The sequence below is a fragment of the Schistocerca nitens genome, chromosome 9 (genome assembly GCF_023898315.1).
Source record: "Schistocerca nitens isolate TAMUIC-IGC-003100 chromosome 9, iqSchNite1.1, whole genome shotgun sequence".
NCBI classification, from domain to species: domain Eukaryota; kingdom Metazoa; phylum Arthropoda; class Insecta; order Orthoptera; family Acrididae; genus Schistocerca; species Schistocerca nitens.
In genome coordinates, this window is record NC_064622.1 from 324,494,215 (window position 1) to 324,519,506 (window position 25,292).

Genomic DNA, 25,292 nt, shown 5'->3' on the forward strand with positions numbered 1-25,292 from the left:
CTGCGAGTTACTACTGTGATGTACTGAAGGAGCAATTAAGGAGGAAAACTGCCACATCCACCTTATTCACTGTACATAGCATCATGTGACTTCCACCTATTTCCTTGAGTGAAAAAAGAGCTTCAGGGTCATTATTTTCAGAGTTATAGAGAGCTAAACAATCAAATTTCGGGTGTATTCAACAGACTTTCAAAAAGAGGCTTTAGGGAGTGTTTTGGACATTGGACTGAATGCTGGAATTATTGTATTATGTCCAAGGAAGTTTACTTTGAAGATCTGTAATGGAATTTGAATAAAGGTGAGTGCAGATGCAAACAGTACCAAAAGTTACAAAACAGCCAAACATGAATAATAATCACCTTTGGGGAATATTGTGGAAATTAATAATGTCCTACATATTGAAATGTACTGCCAACATTGGTAGAAATGAATATTATCTGGCTATTTTTCAATTTATCAAACATTACTGCAGTCATATTTTAATAACTCAAATATATTTCTATTAAATGTTGTTAAACTTCTCATGTGTTCAAAACTACAGAAACAAGTTAACATGTTAAAACTACACAATTCATGATGAGGACATTATTAGGAAATGCAAACAATATAACTTCCTCTATCATGGAATTCTATACTTAATTTCATCTCTCAATATATGGTAGGAAGTCTCTCTGTTAACTAGTTTGGCCTTAAGTAAAGAAAGAAGCAATTGAATTGTTAGACTGAACATCTCATATTTCACTACGAAAACAAAAGTAATACTGTGACTTATGTATTCAAAAAATATGTACTTGTAAATTAAAGTATTTTGCCATTGGAATTGTCAGCTCAGTGTAAAATTTAATTGTAAGTGTTTATAATAGTTAACCCATTTTAGTGTTTATTATAAATATGGGCAGGTTTTTGTAGCCAGCATGTCAGTCTTCTACCAGATTTTGAGGTGAAATCTATGTCATAGGTCCTAACAATGTGATAACAAGCATTATTATTATTTAAAATGGTGTGTCCGATTATTATACATATCACACACAAAGCCTGCAGATCGGAAGAATTCCAGATTATCTACAAGAATCAGCTGTTGCAGCAAAGAAGAAAATAAGAAGATAAGTATTTGTACTTCACTGAATTTACACCCCAGTCTGATCAACTATTTGCAACATTAGCTGTTGCAATGAGCAGCAACAAATTCTTTTACACTTCAGCAGATTTTGTAATTGCATAACATTACACAATAATCAAATATAACTAATCTGCCAAAGACTGGGAAAAAACAAAATATTATGAATGATGGTTTTGTAAACAGGAGCCTGAAAAATATAGCCGTGAAGATTTTGATTCTTAAATATAAAGTTTTTTACTAAAAAGCTACGGAGGAATCTGTCATCTCCAACTTACCCTAAAGGAAGGTAACCACATATAAGCAGCATATAATAATAATTGAAAATGTTCAATATGACAAACTGAACCTATGGTATCTCTCATATATTCGGTAATTAATTATATATGCCAGCAATATTCTTGTAGTTCTTAATTCTCTCTACTAGTTCATAACAATAACTTATATATTTTTAACACAGTATCTGCATGGACCTTTGGGATGTGTATGGTCTGGTATTGCATAAAACTTTGCCTAGACCAAAAGATATTTTTTAAAATTTAACCATACAGCACTGAAGAATTACGCCTCTTCTCATGATTGTAGTTTTCTTGACTACAATGTTATTAAGATGAGGGAGCACTAATTCTACTAGGTGGAACTAGAAAAAGGAATAGACACTATTGAAGGAATCATCCTGCTGCTCACTAGAACTATTAGAAATGTCATAATAATACTACTAGTTCATGTAATGTTTTACAGAGCTACAATTAAGTAAAAGATACAAAAAATACTTGCTGCAAAATAAGCGCGTGGCTCCAGGAGGCGCAGGATTTGTGTTGGTGGAAGATAATGACCATAAGCTATTCTGTACTCCTGAAACAGAGTGGGACATCAATTAGTTCACTATAGATAGTGAGAAAATATGATTAAAAATAACAAACAACAACAAAACACTAAAGCACATGTTTTTCATTTATATTTGTATTCCTCTATCATATAACTTCTAATTATTGTTGGGAGTACACTATGAGCACATCTTATATCACAGCTTTATCAACAGATTTTTAGTGACCTAATAAAGCAATGATATACGATGTGCTCAGCATTTATGTTGTGGTCGCAGGCCTCCTGCGGACTTTATGTCACAACTTAAGTTCACTGGCGGTGTCAGTCTTTCCATCATTTCCTTGCTAATACCAATATTCTTAACCCATTGGTTGATATTTATAAATCTTATACTTTGTATGCAAAACTACATCCTTCTTTCTATATTTCTGTTCAGTTTTCTTATTAGGTGACCTATAGCTCTCTTTGGCAACTTAATTTCTGCTGTTTGTAACAGCATTTTATTTTTATTGAATTAATATCTCACTTTCACTTACAAAATTATTTAAGAGGATGGATAAAAATCTACACACCTAGCGGTGGCATAACACACAAGACAGTTTTAAATGGCAAGCTTTCGAAGCCAGTGACTCCTTCTTCAGACCGAAGGCTGTACGGTAAGTCTCCCCTGACCCACAGTTCTGGGTAACTTTCCCGAAATCTACCCCTTTTCCTAGATCTCACCACCCGTTTTCCTTCACCCCTCTTCCTTGCCCTTCAACCCTTCTGCCTGAATAAGGAGCCCTCACTCTGAAAGCTTGCCAATTACAACCGTCTTATGTGTGTGTTCTGCTGCCGCTTGGTGAGTAGATTTTTCATATATCCTAATAAATAATTTTGTCAATCACTGATTCTTTTTACTTCCATGTATGAAACATGAAATTTTCTACTTTTTAAAGATTATGAATAATCTTGTTCCCTACTTTTTTGTATTTCTGGAGAGAATTTTAATATATAATTGAGAAATTTTTGTTCCTTATATCCAAAATATACTAAATTTTGAAAGCAGGATGAACTGGCTCCTCCTACCCACTAATATTCAAAGACTGTTTACGTATAATGAGGTCTGGTCCTGTACATGCCATTCATTTGGTCTCGTCGGTCAAAATACAACTACCACTGCTTTAGTATCACTCTCATTAAACTCTGATAAACTCTTTATATGCAGTTTAGAAACTACAAAACATATACACAATATATGAGGGTATATAGATGGAATAGGTTAGCAGTGTTACATTTCTGGGATCAAAAGTTGGCAAAATTCAGTTTGGAGGAGCAAACAATAAACCTGATGAAACATCTAAACAAGTCTATTGTTTACTGGCATTTGATAATGTTTTACATATTATATTTTTGAGTAACAATCATACTATGAAAATGACAGATTGCTACTCACCACATTGGACATGTTAAAGTCATTGGGGGGGGGGGGGGGGGGCAACAGCTACTACACATTCAACACTCAACTGAAGAGCCCCTTCTGAAGTAGAGAACACATACATATTCACAAGAGCACAACTCCCACATACATGACAAATGTAGCTAGCCACTGTGGCTGGACGGAGTTGTAACTGTTCCTGATGGGAGCAGCAGTCCAGTGGTGGGAGTTAGGAGAAAGTAGGGCATTGGGGGGGGGGGGGGTAGGCAAGATGGGGTAGAGGAAGACGTGTTGCTGCTTGTGGGATCATGCAGAGAAATGCTGGGGATGTGGTAGGAGCTGCTGGGAACAGTCAGGTATTTGGGGAGGGGAGTGGAAAAGGAGAGAAGTAGAGAAGTTGAAAAGCACTGTGGCTGAGTTGATGAAATAGAAGCCTGTGTTGTGCTGAAGTGGGAGCAGAGAAGGGCATAGGTAAGTCAAGAACAGGGCCTAGCGAAAGCTTGGGGAGAGGGGAGGTGGAGGGGGGAGGGGAGGGGGGTTTAGAAACCTCCACTAGGCCCTGTCCTCCACTTACCTATGTGCTTGCTTACATCTACTCCACCACAACACAGCCTTCCAATCCACCAACACACCTAATAGTCCTCTTTCCCTTTTCTACTTCTCTCCTTTTCCACTCCCTCCCCAAACCTCCCAACTGTACCTAGCACATTCCTGCACACTTCCATAGCAGCACCATGTCTTCCATTACACCATCCTGCCTAACCACCTCTCTCCATGCCACCTCCTCATCCCACCAGCAGATTGCTGCTCCCATCAGGCGTAGTTATGACTCCTTCCTGCCACAAAGTATGGTGAGTAACAATCTAGCTTACTCACTACACTTTTGTTATTCCATCCTGGATTTTCTGTTGTTTGATATTTTTGAGTAAATTATTAAACCAAGCCATAGCTTTCTGGCTCCAAGTGTGTGCACTGTGAATTGTTTGTGGTGTCAGTTCAAGAATGTCTGGTAAAAGCTGTTCAAAAAACTACACATATCAACAACTGCTTCTCAGTAAATGAAGTTTGTCATGAATAATGTCCCTTTTTTAAATCTCAATCCACAGAAACAGTACCAGCAATAACAACAAACTTTATAAGACTGAAGTTATTCACTTTCATCCAGAAACATGTTCATTATTCAGGAACAACCATTTTCAATAGCTTGCAAAAAAGAATAAAAAGTTTAGGTACCACTAAAGTACAGTTCTATAGCAGACAAAATAAGTAATTTGTAATCAACTTCTTCCACACAACTGACGAATTTCTTAACAAAATCAACTCTTGTACTCATAATTAACTATTTTACATAACATGAATACTTTGTAATACATGGCATCGTACAGCTATGGCACAGTAATGCAATTTATGTAAATAAGCCTTGTAAGCTTTTTCTTATTTTCACAGTGCTTGGTCACAAGGACCTATGAATTATTAGAGCATTTTACCGTATACACATTTAGATGTCTTTGGTAAGCTTGTAATATATGATTCCCAAGTCTGTTGAGGCAAGATTTTAATTGGGGCAGGGATTTTATTCTTCTTGAGTCTGACCTGATAGCTGGCCATGCTGTGGCATCATTCCCTTGCTGTTAGTGATGCATCCATCCCTGTACATGCCTTTTATTACTTCTCCGAGATGCAGAACATATTTCTCCAGAATTACCAACAGCTGTTGGTAATTAATTTTATCAAATTACTTTATGTAATCTATAAATAGGTGCCCAGAAAATAAAATTGTGAATACGATATAGTATTTCCAGGAGAAAAATGTATTTATTTAAAAATGTATGCTTTAGAATGTCCAGCACTCTTGTCAGTACCTTTTCTGAACATACTATCCTGAAGACTGATCAAGATGAGCTTATTATATGCTTCAAGCATGCAGTGTCACTGCTTAGGTCAGTCATCGAAATACAATGCACAAAAATGGAATTGCCATCCTGGATACCACTTATCAACCACACCAACAAATCAATTTTGTTTCTGTGCTCATAAACATTAGTGACAAGGAGTAAATGACTAATCAAAGAGACACGACAAGGACGGATGTGGATTGTGCTCATGTGAGGAGCAGAACAGGAAATGGGCAAAGGCAGAAGGGGGAGAGGGGGGAAACACGCAGAAAGAAAGAGAGATGGGCAGATAGACAGATAGCTTACTCTATTAATGAGAATTCCAATATGATGGGAAAGAGGAAAAGATTCACAATGGACCAAAAGTTGCAGGAAATAAAAAATATGAATAATGATACAAAGGTGTGCAGTGATACAGACAAATACAACCAATCCAAAACCTCTCAAATAGCTTTCTCATTTTTTGAGTTGTCCAGGGAGTGTGATGAACTGGGAATTACATCGGGGACCTGATACTGACAACCATGGTGAAGATTGTGAAACAGAGAGAGAGAGAGAGAGAGAAGGGCAGGTTGAGGTGAGTAGCCAGTAGCTTGGGGGAAGGAAGCTGGTTTTCTGGCTAGGAATGTGAGAAGATGCATGGGCTTGGCATGTAATGCATGGGTGCTGGAGCCGATGGGGAGTGGCACGCAATGAAGGGGACAAGGACATGTGAATTGGAAGGTGATAATAGGAAAAGGGAAAGTAAAACTGCTGGATGGAGGATGTGGGAACAATGGGTTAAGAGAGATGGAGTCCACGAGGGTTACGGGAATGAAGGATGTGTTGCAAGAATAGCTCAGTGAAAGGATAGATAGGTGCTTCAGCAGAGCAAACACACTGATTTCCAAACCATTATCATCACATTACTACACAGTGTGTGACATCCCTAAGGTACCTCACCATCTCAAAAATTTTGGAAAATTATGGATGGAATGAGACTGGTCAGTGGTCACCGACAGCTCTGAAATCACCTTTTGTTATAGAAAAGGATAAAACTGGCACATTTTATACTGTCTTAGAAAATACCCTGAATTAATTATGTATTACACAGGTATCTGAAAACATTACATGTTACAGAGCCATAACTTTTTAGTGTCTTGCTGTAGACAAGAACTTCATACAAACTTATTTCTGTGGGTTGTAATTCTTATTTTATTTCAGGTGGGGACTTATGAGATACTATCATTTCACTAAATTTCCTCAATGTTGCCTCTTCTACATATTGTATTGATTTCTCTCCTGAACTCCTTGAATCAATTTTCGCACTTATTTTCAAAAAGTAATTATTAAAAATACATGCTACACATGTACTGTTTTTCGTAATGTTCCCATACTACTACCACCACCACCACCACCACCACCACCACTACTACAACTACTGCATTATGCTCAGCAGTCAGTATTGTGGCAGGGGTATTCTGATCAGCAATAAAAAACTTCCTTAATGTCCTCATGTTATTAATGTAAATTATTTTACAAATACTTTCTTTAGTAGTCAAAAGTTTTATCACGAACTTTAAACATGACAGACTTGAACCATTAGCTATATAGCACTTAACAAGACTTTTTTTGTTTCCAACCAAGCACACACATCATTGTAGAATATCTGAACACTTCTGAATTCAGTATTTGCAAAAATTTGATGCAACAGAAGTAGCATAATCTCCTAACTTTAAAAAAATACAAAGCTTCAAAAATACAAGGTACAAGCTTCAAAAATACAAGGTAAAAGCTTTAAGATAAAAAAATCTAGCAGAAATCTGTGTTTGGTGTGTGAATTGAAAGCCCACCAATACACTGATGAGACAAACCATCATTATCATTATCGCTCCCCATGATATTGACGCCTCTTGGAGGCATTGTGGGCACACAACATGCTAAGTGAATAAGCAGCAGACAGATGAGGGGAATCATTTAGTAACAATATGGGCCACAAAGAGAGAAATCCAATGACATAAGTGAGTTTGACAAAGCACAAATTGAAGACATACGCAGAAAAAGGGGCTAACCATCAACTGCAAAAACTTAGGAGATAAGTGCTGCCATCTGTTGCTGGGTGTGGGAACTACTGTATACAAGAATTTTGAAGATCATTGTTACTTGGACTTCAGAAATCATGAAACAACTTCTCCTGTACACCTGCAGGTACAATATCAAAGCATTTCCTCGCATTGACACAATTGGAATGTCATGATTTTGCCCTTTTCACTACACCCTTATACACTACTGGCCATTAAAATTGCTACACCAAGAAGAAATGCAGATAATAAACGGGTATTCATTGGACAAATATATTATACTAGAACTGACATGTGATTACATTTTCACGCAATTTGGGTGCATAGATCCTCAGAAATCAGTACCCAGAACAACCACCTTTGGCCGTAATAATGGCCTTGATACGCCTGGGCATTGAGTCAAACAGAGCTTGGATGGCGTGTACAGGTACAGCTGCCCATGCAGCTTCAACACGATACCACAGTTCATCAAGGGTAGTGACTGGCGTATTGTGACGAGCCAGTTGCTCGGCCACCATTGACCAGACTAACAGTCATTGGATCTCGACCAACGCGAGCAGCAATGTCGCAATACGATAAACCATAATCGCAATAGGCTACAACCCGACCTTTATCAAAGTCGGAAACATGATGGTACGCATTTCTCCTCCTTACACGAGGCATCACAACAATGTTTCACCAGACAACGGCGGTCAACTGCTGTTTGTGTATGAGAAAGTGGTTGGAAACTTTCCACATGTCAGCACGTTGTAGGTGTCGCCACCGGCGCCAACCTTGTGTGAATGCTCTGAAAAGCTAATCATTTGCGTATCACAGCATCTTCTTCCTGTCGGTTAAATTTCGCGTCTGTAGCATGTCATCTTCGTGGTGTATTAATTTTAATGGCCAGTAGTGTATCTTAATTTTAATGGGCCAGTAGTGTATCAAAATTTACACTGGTATCACCCCTAAATATAAAATTTGGATGTAGTACAAGACAGGATTTCTTACATTTCACTACATACGATTTCTGTAATGTCAAAAACGGACTAATCTTCTGCTACACTTCGGCTTCCCTCTAGTGGAAAGAAGGCAAATAGTTGAGCAGCAGGATAGCCGATACTATGCCAAATGATAATCAAACAGACAACAGATAATTAGCAGTAATTTGAAAAGGTTTGAAGAGCAAAGGTCTTATACTGGCATGAATAAAAAACTCAAAATATAATCCTTGTGTGATATGTCACCTAATATTAACCATTTATGAAACAAGTTTGAGTGTTCGAAGTGTTCAGTTGGCACATTCAGAACAGAATGTGAATATGGCAGATGTAGAAATGGGAAACATTGATGAAAGTGTGAAAATCGATGGAAATTATTGAATGAGGGAGCATAATCCACCGAATTTGGGCAAAGTAGTTGAGAAAAAGAAGCAAAACATAGGTAAAGAGTACAGTAATTACACTACTGGGCATTAAAATTGCTACACCATGAATATGACGTGCTACAGATGCGAAATTTAACCGACAGGAAGAAGATGCTGTGATATGCAAATGATTAGCTTTTCAGAGCATTCACATAAGGTTGGCGCTGGTGGTGACACCTACAACGTGCTGACATGAGGAAAGTTTCCAACCAATTTCTCATACACAAACAGCAGTTGACCGGCGTTGCCTGGTGAAACATCGTTGTGATGCCTCGTGTAAGGAGGAGGTACATCGTGTGCCATCAAGTTTCCGACTTTGGTAAAGGTCAGATTGTAGCCTAGCGCGATTGTGGTTTATCATATTGCGACATTGCTGCTTGCGTTGGTCAAGATCCAATGACTGTTAGCAGAATATGGAATCGGTGGGTTCAGGAGGATAATACAGAATGTCATGCTGGATCCCAACGGCCTCGTATCACTAGCAGTCGAGATGACAGCCATCTTATCCGCATGGCTGTAACGGATTGTGCAGCCACGTCTTGATCCCTGAGTCAACAGATGGGGACGTTTGTAAGACAACAACCATCTGCACAAACAGTTCGACGACGTTTGCAGCAGCATGGACTATCAGCTCGAAGACCATGGCTGCAGTTACCCTTGACTCTGCATCACAGACAGGAGCGCCTGCGATGGTGTACTCAACGACGAACCTGGGTGCACGAATGGCAAAACGTCATTTCTTTGGATGAATCCAGTTTCTGTTTACAGCATCATGATGGTCGCATCCATGTTTGGTGACATCACGGTGAATGCACATTGGAAGCGCGTATTCGTCATCGCCATACTGGCGTATCACCCGGCGTGATGCTATGGGGTGCCATTGGTTACACGTCTCAGTTACCTCTTGTTCACATTGACGGCACTCTGAACAGTGGACGTTACATATCAGATGTGTTATGACCCGTGGCTCTACCCTTCATTCAATCCCTGCGAAACCCTACATTTCAGCAGGATAATGCACGACTGCATGTTGCAGGTCCTGTACGGGCCTTTCTGGATACAGATAATGCCCTGGCCAGCACATTCTTCAGATATCTCACCAATTGAAAACGTCTGGTCAATGGTGGCCGAGCAACTGGTTCATCACAATACGCCAGTCACTACTCTTGATGAACTGTGGTATCGTGTTGAAGCTGCATGGGCAGCTGTACCTGTACACGCCATCCAAGCTCTGTTTGACTCAATGCCCAGGCGTATCAAGGCCATTATTACAGCCAGAGGTGGTTGTTCTGGGTACTGATTTCAAAGGATCTAAGCACCCAAATTGCGTGAAAATGTAATCACATGTCAGTTCTAGTATAGAACATTTGTCCAATGAATACCCATTTATCATCTGCATTTCTTCTTGGTGTAGCAGTTTTAATGGCCAGTAGTGTATTTTGATGTTTGAATATGAACCCTGTCAAGCAGAGGTATACTGATGATCAGAGAGGAATAGGTGGGAGACAGCCATAATACACAAGGTTGCTGTAGGTGAAGTCCTCAAGTAAGTTTCTTGGTTTCACTAGGCAACAAAATGCTAGATGGACATTCATGATGATAGATTTATGTGTAACATGAAATTAAAATCTCAATATTTTATTTAAGATGGATAAGCAGGGGAGACGTAACAATCGCCCAAATAAATGCAATGAGGAGGACCAGGAATTTCCATGGGCTCATATATATAGTTTTCCTATGCTTTATACAGGTAAGTGAAAATTCAACAAGAAGGAATCTCTTAGCCATGGCTTGTACTGTAAAATATTTTATCAGTTTTTCAATATTGGCTTTGTAAAACCACGTAGTGATACCTGTCAAGTGTGTTATCACTTTAAGATGCAAATCCCATTAAAGAAAAATTGTCAGAAAAAAAGAAATAGAAGAAAAAGTTAACTTCCATGTTAAACAGGCTAGTGCTGCCCATGAAAATCTGGAAACAGGCTCAGAATTTAAAAAAAACTAACAATTCTGTTATGTTCACTGCTTTCATCTGTGAACGCATTGTTTTCAGACATATAACTATGATAGTGGCTATTGGTTCAATCTACTTGAGCCTTATGTGATGTGTTATCATCAATTCACCCTTTTACAGTACTTTTCATTATGATTAATGGTAATTTGTGGTTGTGGATGTTTGATAATGTACAAAACAAACCTACACAAATTATTGTTCCTCTTTATTAATTACTATTTTTCATGTTACATCCCAATATAAACGATATGACAGATCAGAAACATTAACTGGTCTATACTGTATGGATTTCTGAAAAAAAAAAGGATGTAATTTTTCCAGCCTCATTTACAAAACACCGTTTTTCTAAATTTCTTAATTCTGTGGGTTAGCCCGTTTTTCCACACATCAGTTATGACCTGGTGTACGGTAACAAACATCTCAGAAATGGAGACGCTAACAGGCTGTCGGCTTGCTACCATCATGAACACCTATGGAAAGTGGTTGAAAGACAGTGAAACCAAGAGTGTGTGACAAGGTGTTGGACATCCATAGCTCATCGCAAAATGTACATGTTAGAAGCTCGCCCACGCTGTAAAACTGCATAGGAGTAATCTGTGGAAGATCTGATGCCAAAGGAGGCACAGGTGTTTCAGAGTACACTGTTCAGTACACATTGTTGAACATGGGTCTCTGCAACAGACAATGCCTATGTGCTTCCCTGTTGATGCAACAATATCATCATTTATGATTGAAGTGTGCATAGTATCATCAATAAAGGACCACTGATCAATTAAAATATGTCACCTGGTTGGGTGAATTACCTTTCTTGTTTATGTTGTCATACAGGTGAACATGCACTATGCCACAGGCCCTGGGTGGATTTGGGGGGAAGGGGGGGGGGAGGGTGGTATTATGCCATGGGAGACATTCACCTGAGCTTCTGTCGAACCTCTAGATAGCACCATGATGGCTATAGAATATGTGGACATCATTGTAGACCATCTGTATGTCTTACAGAATTGCAATGGTATCTTCCAGCAGGATAATTGCCTGTCTCACAACACCAAAATAGTGTTACGCTGGTTTGAGGGGTATGATAATGAACCCATGTTGGTGTCTTGGCCACAAAATTTGCCTGATCTCAACCTGCTGAACGCATTTGAGTCGCTATCAGGTGACAACTGTACACCCACAAACCACTGGCCTATAATTTACAGGATCTATGAAACTTCTGCATAGGCATCTGCTGACACACACCTCCAGAAACCTACCATGGACTTGTTGAGTTGCTACCATGCAGGATCTCTACTGTGTTGTATTCCAAAGGTTAACATAGATCCCATTAATTGCTTGGTCATAATGTTATGATTCATCAGTGTGTAAGGCATAGCAGCATTGGAGGAAGGACATAACATAATGAACTAATTGGAGGTTAATGGAAAGAAGGAAAGGGGAATGAACACTTAAGAAGAGAGTATCGACTGTGAACACACAGGATTAAAACAGATATGGTAGGATTAAGGATGTTAATGGGCAGATGTGGCTGTTGGTAGGAAATTTCTGTTACACAACTGACAAATTTAAATATAATTGTTATTTGCATATATAGAAGCCCAGATGGAAACGTAACTACTTTCATTGAAAATCTTGAGAAGGCACTTAACAGTATAAAAATAGTTAGTAAAACAACCATCATATGTGGTGACTTTAATATAGATTTCAACAAATAGTTAGTAAAACAACCATCATATGTGGTGACTTTAATATAGATTTCAACAAGAACTCAAAAGACAGATTAAACCTTGAGGCCTTATTAAAAACCTACAATATACATACAACTATCAAATCCCCCACCAGAGTCACCAAATCGTCAAGCAGTGCTATAGATCAGATACTAATAAATACAGATAAATATTTATACAAATCTGGAAATATGAATATAGGTTTCAGTGATCATTATGCACAGTTTATTGAATTCCCAGTAGACACTGGAGGAAATACTGAACAACAAATGACAAGAAAAGGTAGAAATTTTAGCAAGCACAACCTAGAACACCTCAGGCACTTACTGAAAAAAGAAACATGGAATGATATAGACAACTATGAGGATACATGTAAAAAGTTTGACATGTTCATGGAAATATTCTCCCATTATTTCAATATTTCTTTTCCAGTTAAAAACCAAACATTAAAAACTAAAAAAAGAAATATTACATGGCTGACGAAAGGCATTAAAATATCATGTGCTGAAAAGAGGAGACTTTATGAAATCTCAAAAACACAAAATGTTACAGAAGAATTTCTGGTGCATTTCAAGAATTATAAGAGAGTGCTTCACAAAGTCATAAAAGAATCTAAAAAAACAACAAATGATCACCATATAAAAATGGCCAGGAACAAAATGAAAGCCATGTGGAAGATAGTCAGAACAAGTAGGAAATGAGACCTCCCAAAATGTAAATCTCCAGGTAATCCAAGATGGCAAAAAAATTACAAATCCAGAAGAAGTAGCCAATGCTTTTAATACATACTTTGCAAATATTAGTGAAAAATTACTATCTGACATAAAATCTTCAAATAAAAATCCTGCTACAACACCATCCAATCAAAATAGAAACTGCAACTCCCTATTTCTTACTCCAACCAACCCTAAGGAAATTATACTATCAATTAGAGTGTTAAAAACAAAATTTTCAACAGGTGTGGATGAGATTCCAGATTATGTCATTAAAAATGTGGGGGACCTCATTGCAATACCATTAGCCCACATTTTCAACAGTTCATTAACAAATGGAGTCTTTCCTTCCTGCTTAAAGACAGTGAAACTAAAACGACTGTTCAAAAATGGTAAGAAAGAAGACATAGCCAATTATAGACCTATTGCCTTGCTATCTACATTTTCGAAAATACTAGAAAAAATAATACAAGACAGAAAGCTGACTTTCATGTACTCCATACAAAAACCAGTTTGTGCCAAAAAGGAACATTACACCGTGGAAAAATTATCTACAATAAATTGCCAAGAGAAATTAAAGTAAAGACTGATGTAAAAAATTTTAAAGCAGCATTAAAAGAATATCTGTTGACACATTGCTTTTATAGTGTGGAAGAGTTCCTCCAAAATCCTCGAGAGTCTAAGTGATGATTACGCAAATACTGTAACCATTAATATTGGCCTATAAATACATTCAGATGTAATTCTCAAGTTTCTAATGGGGTTCAAGTGTAAGTTGTATACCGACGTGCCCAGTATATGAAGTAAAATTCTGTGAATGTAATTCTCTAGTGTACATGTCAATTCATAGTGTAGAAGAGTTCCTCAAAAATCCTTAGAGCTTAAGTGAGGATCATGCAGATACTGTAATCGTTAATATTGGCTTATACATGTATTCAGTTGTAAACGTCAAGTTTCTAATGTGGTTTAATTATAAATTACACATTGACTTGCCCAGTATATGAAGTGCTGTAAAATTTTGTGAACATAATTTTCTAGTTTCTAAAGTGTTTTAATTGTAAGATATACTTTGACCTGTCCAATATCTGATGTGCTGCACTGTACATGTAAGATTTACTGGACCAATAAATACAATACAATAGCAGTGGTGTGAATTAAGTAATGTAAGAACAACACTTGAACATATGAAGTTTAGTGAAAGGAACTAATTGATATTTGAAAGATATTTAATAATATTCTAATATTGAGCAGCGTAATGATGATATGTGAAGTGATGTTAGACAGATGTGAATGAGGAACTGCGATTTAAATAGTAGCAGACTCAGGTGTTTTATATGTCACTACATTAAGGTTAAATGGACATCATAAGCTTCACTGCAACAATTGGATATAGTACAGTATTTGGGTATTGAGAAATAGGAATCTAAATCTTACAAGGGAATGGTCAGACTTGTCATGCCGAAACATGTATTGCTTTTTTTAGCACTGTTATTTAACTGTGCTAAAGGTCCGTATGCAAAATTGTAGCTGCTGACATGAACTGGAAGTCACCTAAAAAAAAAAAAAAAATCACGAACATGGCTGTGTTTCCTGCTTGGCGCTTGCAGTGACGGCTGGCCACCCCTGGAAATGGCGAGTCGCGAGCGTTGTGCGCATGGTCGGGATGTGCGGCCGTCTTATCGCAGCATTCACTAAAGAGCAATCTCGCTGCACGGTTTTGGTGGAAAGGGGAAACGAATATTCGTTTCTGTGGCATGCACGTCCTTTTAATTTCTCATATGTATTTCGAAACATACCGTCCTGAAACTGGTTAGAGATGTGAAAGATGTTCTGTACATGCTCCGCGAGCCACTTTACGGTGAACATTCAATCTCCCCTCACAAGTGATAGCGAACCCTGTAAATGTTTTGCTGCTTGCCTTGGAGATATACTACAAACACCAAATGAAGCAATCATCAGAAAACACGCTTGAAGACTATGTGTTGTGCAACATGGTTGTTAAACTTCTAGACGATCATGTCATCGCGCAGACATGTGGCTAGAAACAACTGAAACACTCTATATTGCAGACTGTGAATCTACAGACGGCGAAGACACCGACGAAAGTTGCACTCATGAAGACTCTTCGATAAATAGTGCCACGTACCATTATCAATTATCTCCGAAAGTAACACCAGCAACTACAATTACCTTAGACAAAGAAAAAGCGGTGACGTATTGGTTGAGCGAAAGGGGTAAGAAACGCCTACGTGTCAGTACTGTTCAAAATAAGTATCGCTTTGTCCGTTCTGAACGTGAAATGTATAGATGGAAAAAGGAAGTCGCTGGACGACGTAAGAGTCGACTGGAAATTGCGACGGAGATAAATGCGCGACTTTTTGAGCTATTTACCGATGCCAGACAACAGTCATTTAGTGTCAGCGATACAACTTTGCGTGATTGGGCGTTAGAGATTGCCAACGCGATAGGCGCTACAGAATTTACAGCTTCTCAAAGTTGGATTAGTCGCTTCAAAAGATTACATAAAATTGTGGCAAGAAAAATAACAAAATTTGTATCGAGAAACAGGTCGGAAAATGAAGTGACACAAATCGAAATGATAGAAGCTTTTCTTACGAATGCAAAACATAAGATCGCTAGGTTTTGTGGATCGTACGTGTACAACGCAGATCAGTCAGGTTTTCAAAAAGAAATGCGCGCGAAAAGAACACTGCCATTCAAAGGGGAAAAACATATTGAGGCGATTGCGCTCACCCATTCATACACTATAATGCCCATAATTAGTCTGGATGGTTCATTGCAGCCTAAACTATATGTGTCTTCAAGAACCAACAGGACGTTTTGGACCACGTGTCAAAAGAACAATGTTCTACCCAAACAATCTTGTGGTAGACGCATCGAAGTCTGGAAAAATGAGAAATGAAAACGTTACACTTTTCATGCGTCGTGCTTTTCTTCCGTTCTGAGGGAACAAATCTCTTCTCCTTCTAGATTCGTGGTAAGATCATAAAAGGTCTGATTCATTAAAAGCTGTATTTCGAGCCCACCCTGAGGAAGAAGTAGAGATACTTCAAATTCCACCCGGCACGACGAACGTAATTCAACCTTTAGACAGAGAATTTTTCCGTAAGTGGATGGCATTTTACAGAAAACTAACAGAGAAAATTATTGTGAGCAGATCACTGCAATTTCCTGTCTATCACCGTGACAATATTCTCAAGCTGCAATCAGCAGTACATTATCAATTTTCCTCCCCACGGTTTCAGAATTTGATTAAATATGCGTGGCACTCCTCGAAATATACTGATACTAGGCCTGATTCATTCCTAACACCAGCCCAGTTTTGTCTATGGACATCTAACAACGTCTGTGATTCGCAGGGCTGTCATATGTCGTCTTTGTTTGTATGTTCTTGGTGCACAAAAAACCTATGTTTTGAACATTGTATCAATATTTCGCATTTTTGCGGTAATTACAAGAAATAAAATTTGGACGTGTTTTAAACCGTATATTTATTTGTGTCTATTTCATAGCTATTTGGAACGAATGTTGTAGATAACATATCAGCCATATTTGTCAACGAATGTTTAATTGTCATACGATCGCTTTCACTGGGGGGGAATCAGCTATCTCACTGCTGTGGCAAGAGAGCGGCGCGTAGCCAACGCCACCTTGTTCCTTAGATGGCGTTGGCATAACGTACCGAGAGAGGTCAGGGTTGTACAAGAGGCAGTTATAAGCGCGGAAACTATGCGACAATAATGTCTTACTTCATAAAATTGTTTACAGACTTACAGGTCATGTCAGCAGCTAAAATTCTGCATACAGACTTCTTGCAATGTTAACTCACAGTGGTAAAAAAAGCAACATAGGTTTCGACATGACAAGTCTGACCATTCCCTTGTAAGATCATCATAATTGTACTTCTTTCTACATTTAAACTGTAATATTTCTTTAGTGTCCTACAACACTGATGTTATCTCAGAGGCAGATACTTTAGCTGTCTCTGAGTCAATGCTTTCAGATCACAGTCAGGCTAGGTGACTGCAGCAAGTAAGCTGGGCATGCCCTCCAATGAGAGAGTGCTACACATGCACTGCCTCTGGTGAGTGACAAAGTTTCATGCAGCTCCCCTAGCCAACATTTGTTGTCTGTCTATGAAGCTATTGAATATGCATCATTACAATCCCAGTATAATGACTTGCCATTACTATGTAAGACTTCACTTAGGAAATTTTCAATCTACTAAAGCTGGCTGGAATGCATCAGCTCAGGCTTCTCATGCTACTGTAATTTCTCTGCTTTAGCTTGTAACTTCACAGCTTCACTATTCTACACTAGTCACTAGATACAAATGTGACCAACAGAGAAACTTGGGACTAGATTAAAGTGAGATACTTACTGCATAACAACAGAACTTATGAAATATTATTAAATACTGAAATGTAGTACTGGGACACGGAGAACTACACAAACAAGTGTCGTATCTTTAAATCCCCATATAAGAAATGTGACTGTTCTCACATATGTAAGTTATGCCCTATATAGAACACTGTAAGGTCTGATATTACACCCCATGACAATGCCCACAGACATACTGGAACCTCAGAATTTCGTCAGAAATGAAACAGCACAAGTAGACAATGTCCGAGCAAGACACCTACATTAGAAACCAAGTTCTGGAAAAGCATTCATATCACAGTATTATTATTTCAAGTATTATTATTTTGTCCAAACCCTATGTACCACCAGCTACGTAATTCTGCACCAGGAAAATAATTTTCTTTAGTGATCAAACAATGGAAACTCCAGGTAGGAATATCAACAATGTAGGAAAAGACTGCTTGCTACTTACCGTAATGATGACACGGCAAAGTTGCAGACAGGCCCGAGATGCTGGTGTTGGCGCTCATGTATTTTGTGCTTGTGTGTGTGTGTGTGTGTGTGTGTGTGTGTGTGTGTGTGTGTGTGTGTGATGGAGGCTGTGGCCAAAAGCTAATGTCAGTGTCTTAATTGTGCCTGTCTGCAACTTGACGTGTCTTTTTTACGGTGACTAGCAATGTCTTTTCCGACAATGTTGATATTCCTTAATGAGCCTCCTAAGGCAGTTCATTCAGTGTCCTGTCTGTGCAAGTGCACAGGCAGTGTAAAACATGAATTTAAAAAGTGAATGAAGGTACGCAACATTTAACTAAACAAAATGTATTCACAGTTGCGAATACGGACAATCATCGGCTATATATAGGAATGACAATGAAAATTTGTGCTGGACTGGGACTCGAACCAAGATTTCCTGCTTATTGCAAGTGATCCTCTCACCATTAGGCTATCTGTGCACACTTCATGGTCAGATCCAGTCTTCCATACATTGTTAACCATACATCTACAACCTGCACTCACATATCCATATTCTCATGCAGGGAGACATTTGCAATGAATGTTGCTTGTGTTGGCAGATAAATATGATAATGCAGTGCCTGTGTTGTACACATGTACAAAGCAATGTTCTTTTGGGCATGCATGCAAGTATAAAGGAACATTCGTTGTACTTCTGAACAGCACAGGATTTCAATATCATAATATGTGGCTATTCCTAAAGAGGTCCAAATTCACTAGAACTGCCTGCACCAGAGGAAAAAAAAGAACTCGACAACTGTATCAATCACTGCAAATTAAAGCAAATTTACAGTATTTAAGGCACAGAAACAATTGAGTCTCTAGCACTGAAACTAATAAATACTTTATTTGCCACAAGGAAGGAACAGAAACAATAAAATGAACTCACAATGAAGACAAGTAAAATTCACTCAGTTTGCTTCTCAACATTACTTTTTATTATTTCTATTATTCACCTCTTCTTAAAATGTTACTTCTCTTTTGTCTTTAATATTCTCAATATCCATTTCTTACTTTCATCGTGGAAGAGGTGAACGGAAGTTGAACTAATAATGCAGTGAAGGTCATAATTGGAACTAAAATACAAGTTGGATGTTAAGAATTAAAAAAAAATTTAGACTGCTTAAAAAAGATTGCATGTAAGTGAAATGTTTAACTATGTTACATAAATATTTTGTATTTGGATCTGTTTGTTCAAATCTATATCACTTTAATTATCTAATTCACACAAATTGCAACATACTTCTTACTCAGTATTGTCATTCTCATAATCACATCAGCATATTAGCTTTTGAAGTGAAGTTTTATCACAAGCTGTGTGGAATAAAAGCTTTAATAGGTTCTCTTTTTTTGTGCGGGATGTTTTTATATGAACAAGGCTGACAAAACTGAGATTACTTTTAAAATAAGAAATTAATTCTTTACAAAACAGAACATAGAGAGGCAGAGACAAGCCAGGTAGACAGGGCTGGAGAGGATAGATCAGAGGGAAGAGAGACAATTTATGTACAATGCAAATTAATATTTGTATAAAAATCAATAAAAATCAATACAGTAATGTAAGCAGTATAAAAATCAATAAAAATCAATACAGTAATGTAAGCAGTAAAAACTAATCCTACCTTAACCTCTCTGGCCGTAATTGTTTCGAAATTGTCTGGTATTCCATTAGCCACAGGACTATTAATTTCCATTTTTATCTAGACAAAAAGACATAAAATGAGATTCATGTACTTGCAACAGAAAAAATTCATACCATCAACATACATACTTTCCTAAGCATGAGCAATAGAAAGTGGTGATCAAATAAATCATCTTAGAGGTGTCCATAATGCATTATGTAACACATTTATTGGATACATTAAGCAAGTTAAGAGGACTTATGTTACTCTAAAATTCAGCAGAAGAAAGAGACCTTTTTTTGACAAGATAAACTTTTCTCACTCCTGCATCTATTGCTGTTGTGGCACTAGTGTCACGGAAAGAGCAACATATATTTGTAATTTTAAGAAACAGTCAAATATCACATTTAGTGTTATCTGCATTAATCCATTTTATTTCAAACAACAACAAAACCAATTATTCTAACTCACATATTCTTCAAAACAATGACAAAAAAGTTTGCTATACACTACAGTCACTTATTTTGTCGAGTGACTACTGGTTATTTATTTGTTTATTTATGTGAGATACATATTCCATAGATCCAGTATGGCATGATTACGCATGGATGTGGAATGATTCAAAGCAGATAAAATATAGATATCATACAATACAGTACATACTGGTATATTACACATGGCAGATGAATGATTCAAAACTGGTACAATACAATAGTATAATAGAGATAAACAATGCAATACAATAAAAAAATACAATAGTGAAAAAAAAACAATACAGATACAATGACAATGGAAATAATCTGAATTACTACTCAAATGATTTATCTTTGCTGAAGAATTCATCTAAAGAGTAGAAACATTTTTCCAGTAGGAATTCCTTAGCTTTTTTTAATAGTGTTTTCTTTTCTTTTAGACACTTTATATTACTCGGGAACGCTTAAAGATTTTTGTACTTGTGTACTTTACCCCATTTTGTACCAGAGACTACGTTTCTCTGGCTTACAAAAATTTTTTTTTAAAGTGGTGAGATGCCCCAAAAGATTATTCCATAGCACATTACTGAATGAAAGTAGCCAAAATATGTAGACTTTGATATATTGATGTCTCCAATTTTGGAGATTATTTGGATGGTAAATGTTGCTGAGCTAAGCTTTTTTAGTGTTTGCTGTATATGGAATTCCCAGTTGAGCCAGCTATCTATGGGAACACCTAGGAATTTTGTGCACTGAATGCTCTGTAACTGTTGGCTCTCATGTGCAATGTTAATCTCTTCTGGGCTTATGTAAATGGATTGGAATAGCATGTAATTTGTTTTACTGATGTTTATTGCTAGAGAATTTGTTTAGGAACTTTGTGCACTGAACACTCTGTAACTGCTGGCTCTCATGTGCAATGTTAATCTCTTCTGGGCTTTTGTAGCTGGATTGGAATTGTGTGTAATTTGTTTTACTGAGGTTTATTGCTAGAGAATTTGCCGTGAACCGGTTCAGAGCATTTGCAAGTGCTTGGTTGGCATTTAACTCTATGTCAGTGGATGTTTTGCTGGCTGTCCCTATACTTGTGCCATCTGCAAACATTGTGATATTGCTAACGCTGTTTGAGGACAGGGGTAGGCCATTAATATATATAATAAATAGAAGGGGGACAAAGGACTGACCCTTGTGGAACTCCATGATGTACTGTTCCCCAGTCAGACTCTACTTCTCCTACTTGTAGATTGTTAACACCTAATACTATTTTTTGTTTTCTGTCTTCTAGATATGATCTGAGCCAGTTACCCATTTGTTCACAGATTCCATACTGGGCTGCTTTCCCTTAAAGTATTCTGTGATCAATACGGTCGAAAGCTTTAGTCAGGTCACAGAATATGCCAATGGGTAATTTTTTCTTGTCTAAAACATTATTTGTTAGTGCGTAAATTGCTTTGGTTGTAGATATACCTGATATGAAACCAAATTGTTGTTTACTAATTAGTGCAAATTTTTCAAGGTGCTTGACAATCCCAATATATATTAATTTTTCAAAGACTGAAGAAAATGCTGTTACAAGAGAGATAGGACAATAGTTGGAAACATCTGTGAGATCATCTTTTTTGTAGAGGGGCTACACAGTAACACACTTCATTCTGTCAGGGAAGATACCTTGATTTAGAGAGACATTGAATATATGAGCTAGAACTTTAGAGAATTGATACAGCTGGCTTTTAGCAGTTTGCTGGAAATATTGTCTACACCCAATGAACTTACTTTTTAGAGAAACTATGGTTTTTCTTACTTCTTGCACAGTTGTGGGAGCCATACCTATCATGTCTACAGAGTTAGGGAAAAGTTCTTTCAGAGTTTTTATTGCATTTTCTGAAGAGCCTTTGCATGCTGTTTTCTCAGCAACAGTTAGAAAGTGCTCATTAAAGATTTTAGCTACAATATCTTGATTTTGAACTAGCTTACCTTCATTGTTAAGAGCAATATTTTGGGTCTTGTTGGGGCAATTTACACCAGTCTCATTTCGTATCACTTCCCATAAAATTTGATTTTATTTGTGGAGTTATTAATTTTTGAGCACAGATACATAGTTTTTGATTCCTGAATGACTTTGTTCCATATTTTACAGTATTTTTTATAGTTATTTAAAAGGTTAGGGTCATTTGATTTTTTTAGGCAATTACAGTACCAAGCACCATCATCATGCCATCCTCAAATGTGTTTCGTTACAGTGTTCAATTAAAATGTTCCTTAGGAAAGGTTTTTATAAAATAAAGTAAAAATGTGACTGCACACTACAGTGAATAGTTTTTTTTCTTATTGTGTAGATCGCTGCTCCGACTAACAGTATGTCAGGAATGTGTGATTTATTCATTAATCTGACTTTTTGTAGGTAATGCAGTTAGTTGTTTTGAAGTATTCATATTGTGATAAGACTCCATAGCAGTGCAAAGACTAGCAACTTGTGAAGTATGCTGGTTAACATTTAAAACAAGATACAGAAAAGTGTTATCCTATGACAGCAATATCGATGAGTCACTACTGGAACCAGCCAACTCAAAAAAGTACCTGAGTGTAATAATGTGTAGTGATATGAAATGGAAAGATTACATGGACTTGTAAATGTGCCAGAATCAGTAATAAAACACTGACTGCCACATGCCTAGAGGTGGATGTTTCATCGCCAAACCCCACTAGACACACAGCATTAGCGCGAGGCTCTGCTGTAGCCACCAGTGGCCACAGTGCAGTCAATGTGCTAAGAAAAGAATCAACAGATTTCCTTCATCTCCATTGTATTGCTTCCCACAGCAACCATGAAGACAAGACTTCAGTGTGGTTGCAAAGTCAATATCTATTTTTAATTTTGATTCTCTTAGGAAGCAGCATCACCTATTGCTGCCCTGTAATAACATTTATTAATATGTTTACCATTTATGATTTCAGAGCTTGGTTGAGTGAAAGCCAAAGAATCGCTGGTGTACTCACAGCAGAAGACACAGCTAAGATTGACAGCAGGTATGAAGTTTGGCAGTAAGTGGTGCAAGTTCAGAGATTGTGGAGCCCAGTGGCGCATCCTGGGAGTCGTGCCCTGGGAAAGTTTCTAAATTTTAGATGAAAAATAGTGAGTTTTAAAGTTTTTTTAAAGCATTTTAGAGTCATATGATCAAAATTAGAACCCTGAAAACTGGACTCTCGATAACTTGACACTCCAGGAAACTCTACAAGCCTGACAACACACACAGTATTTTCATAAAAAGCTGATTTAATTTATAGTAATAATCATGCTTATAGATTATTACAGAGCAGTGAATATATAGCTCTGAAAAGACTGAAATTATATTTAAACAAATCCTAAACTATCATTAAAAGAGTAAAACATAAAATATTGCTGTCGCACAGTAATAGCACTTTGATTAGTAAGTGAAATAGCTAATTTAAGCTTACTTTGAATAAGGCTCAGGGCTCATTAAATAAAAACAATATCTCAAAGTTAATGCTTTAATACAGTTAATAAAGTTAATGCAGTATGCACAATACTTTCAGTCAAAAAGAATGTAAGTAGCAGGTTTTAATTGGGTCTTACATACTAAAAATATTTAAGTAATTGAAAATAACTAATACAGTAGTACAGTATTATAGTAATACAGTACTAAACTAGTACTAATATTTCGAAACCGAAAATTTAACATTGTGTATGTATTTAATACTCTATTTTATAAAGATTTTTAATATTGCTCTAAAATGCCATTATTAGGGCTAGAGTGTCTTTAGAAAGGTGCAAATGTTGACCGTTTGACTGTATTATTGAAGATGAAGTCGATGACTGGTCAGATATACAGTTCATCCAAAACATCTCTGTGGGCATGAAGAACAGCCAAGGTGTTCAATCGCTTCTGTACCATAATTGATCGGAGATATGACTTCAAATGTCTAACGGCACTAAATGACCTTTCTGCTGTTACTGTCGTGATTGGAAGTACTTGGAGAAGCTTAATGCACTTCACTGCTTCACATAACATTTCTCCAACTGCAGTCTCTTGTGTAATGTACTTTCTCACATCATGCATGTTTGTTAAGACCAGTTGTTTTTTATTAGCGATATCGGTTAACATATTCAAGTGTAAGTGCAGTCTCTCGATGTCTAGGTCATTTTAGAGAAACTCAGTTGATTTTTCCAAATTTGCTTCACCTCTGTTTACTAATAGCAAGCACTCTTGTTCAACTGCAATGACCAGTGTGGGTCCAGTTGAAGCAAATTGCTCAGTAATGCAAAATTACACCATTTCACAAACTTTAATGTAAATAGCTTTGTAGTATTTCTTTGGAGTTTTGAAAGTGTGCAGTGAGCTGGCTTCATTGTTTTCATACTTCTTTGGTATATTTTGATTCCGAGGAAGCGATGGATCATCAACTTGTGAAGGTTTTTCTTCTAAACACAATTCCCAAAAGTGTTCAAAACACACCTTCCATTCAATATAAATATCAAGCCCTCATTTTTTTCCGGATCAGCAACACTTAGGTGAGGGCATTGAATATTTTCATTGACATCCTCCACAGGGTTCATTGCATGGCAATAAAGACAAAAAGAAATAAGTCTTGAATTGTAACATTGACTCAAGGTAGCCTGCACATTTGTAACCTGCCTCTGTTTTGTCCTCTGCAGAAAATGTTGCAAAAAACTGTAGAAATTCTTCAAAGTTTTTCAATATTCTCAAGATACTAGAAGCTCACATAGCCCATCGAGTCGGGAAAAGGGGTCGTACACCAGCTGGGTCATTGGCGCTCTCAGAGTGTATGCTTCTGAAAAGTCCCATCCTTTTGTTGGATTCCCTTACGGCGTTTATTAAGTCCTTGGCTAAAGCCATAATATCCCTCATAGACATAAGATCGTGGAGACTGTCTACAACTGCCAAGTTTAAACTGTGAGCAGTGCAGTGCACATAACGTGCGTTTGGTTGTATATCCAAAACTAATTTTTTTAGTTCTTTGAACTTACCTCTCATATTCGAGGCACCATCATAGCACTGTCCTCTTAAGCTATCCATTGACAAATCAAGACCAGCAAAAACGTCTTTTAAAACACTAACCAGAGTTTGTGATTCAGTGTTGGGGGTCT

General features: G+C 37.4%; 1 long non-coding RNA gene across 1 annotated transcript in view; it reads right to left on the reverse strand.

The window, feature by feature from the left end:
• Positions 1 to 1,895: 1,895 nt before the first annotated feature.
• The window catches only part of LOC126203695 (uncharacterized), a 148,733-nt gene continuing 125,336 nt past the window's right edge, over positions 1,896 to 25,292 (reverse strand). Inside the window, exons 2-3 of the long non-coding RNA XR_007540350.1 lie at positions 19,692 to 19,769; positions 1,896 to 1,972 (exon numbers count right to left, since the gene is read on the reverse strand). This is a non-coding gene — a long non-coding RNA (uncharacterized LOC126203695). The remainder of the gene's footprint in view (positions 1,973 to 19,691; positions 19,770 to 25,292) is intronic.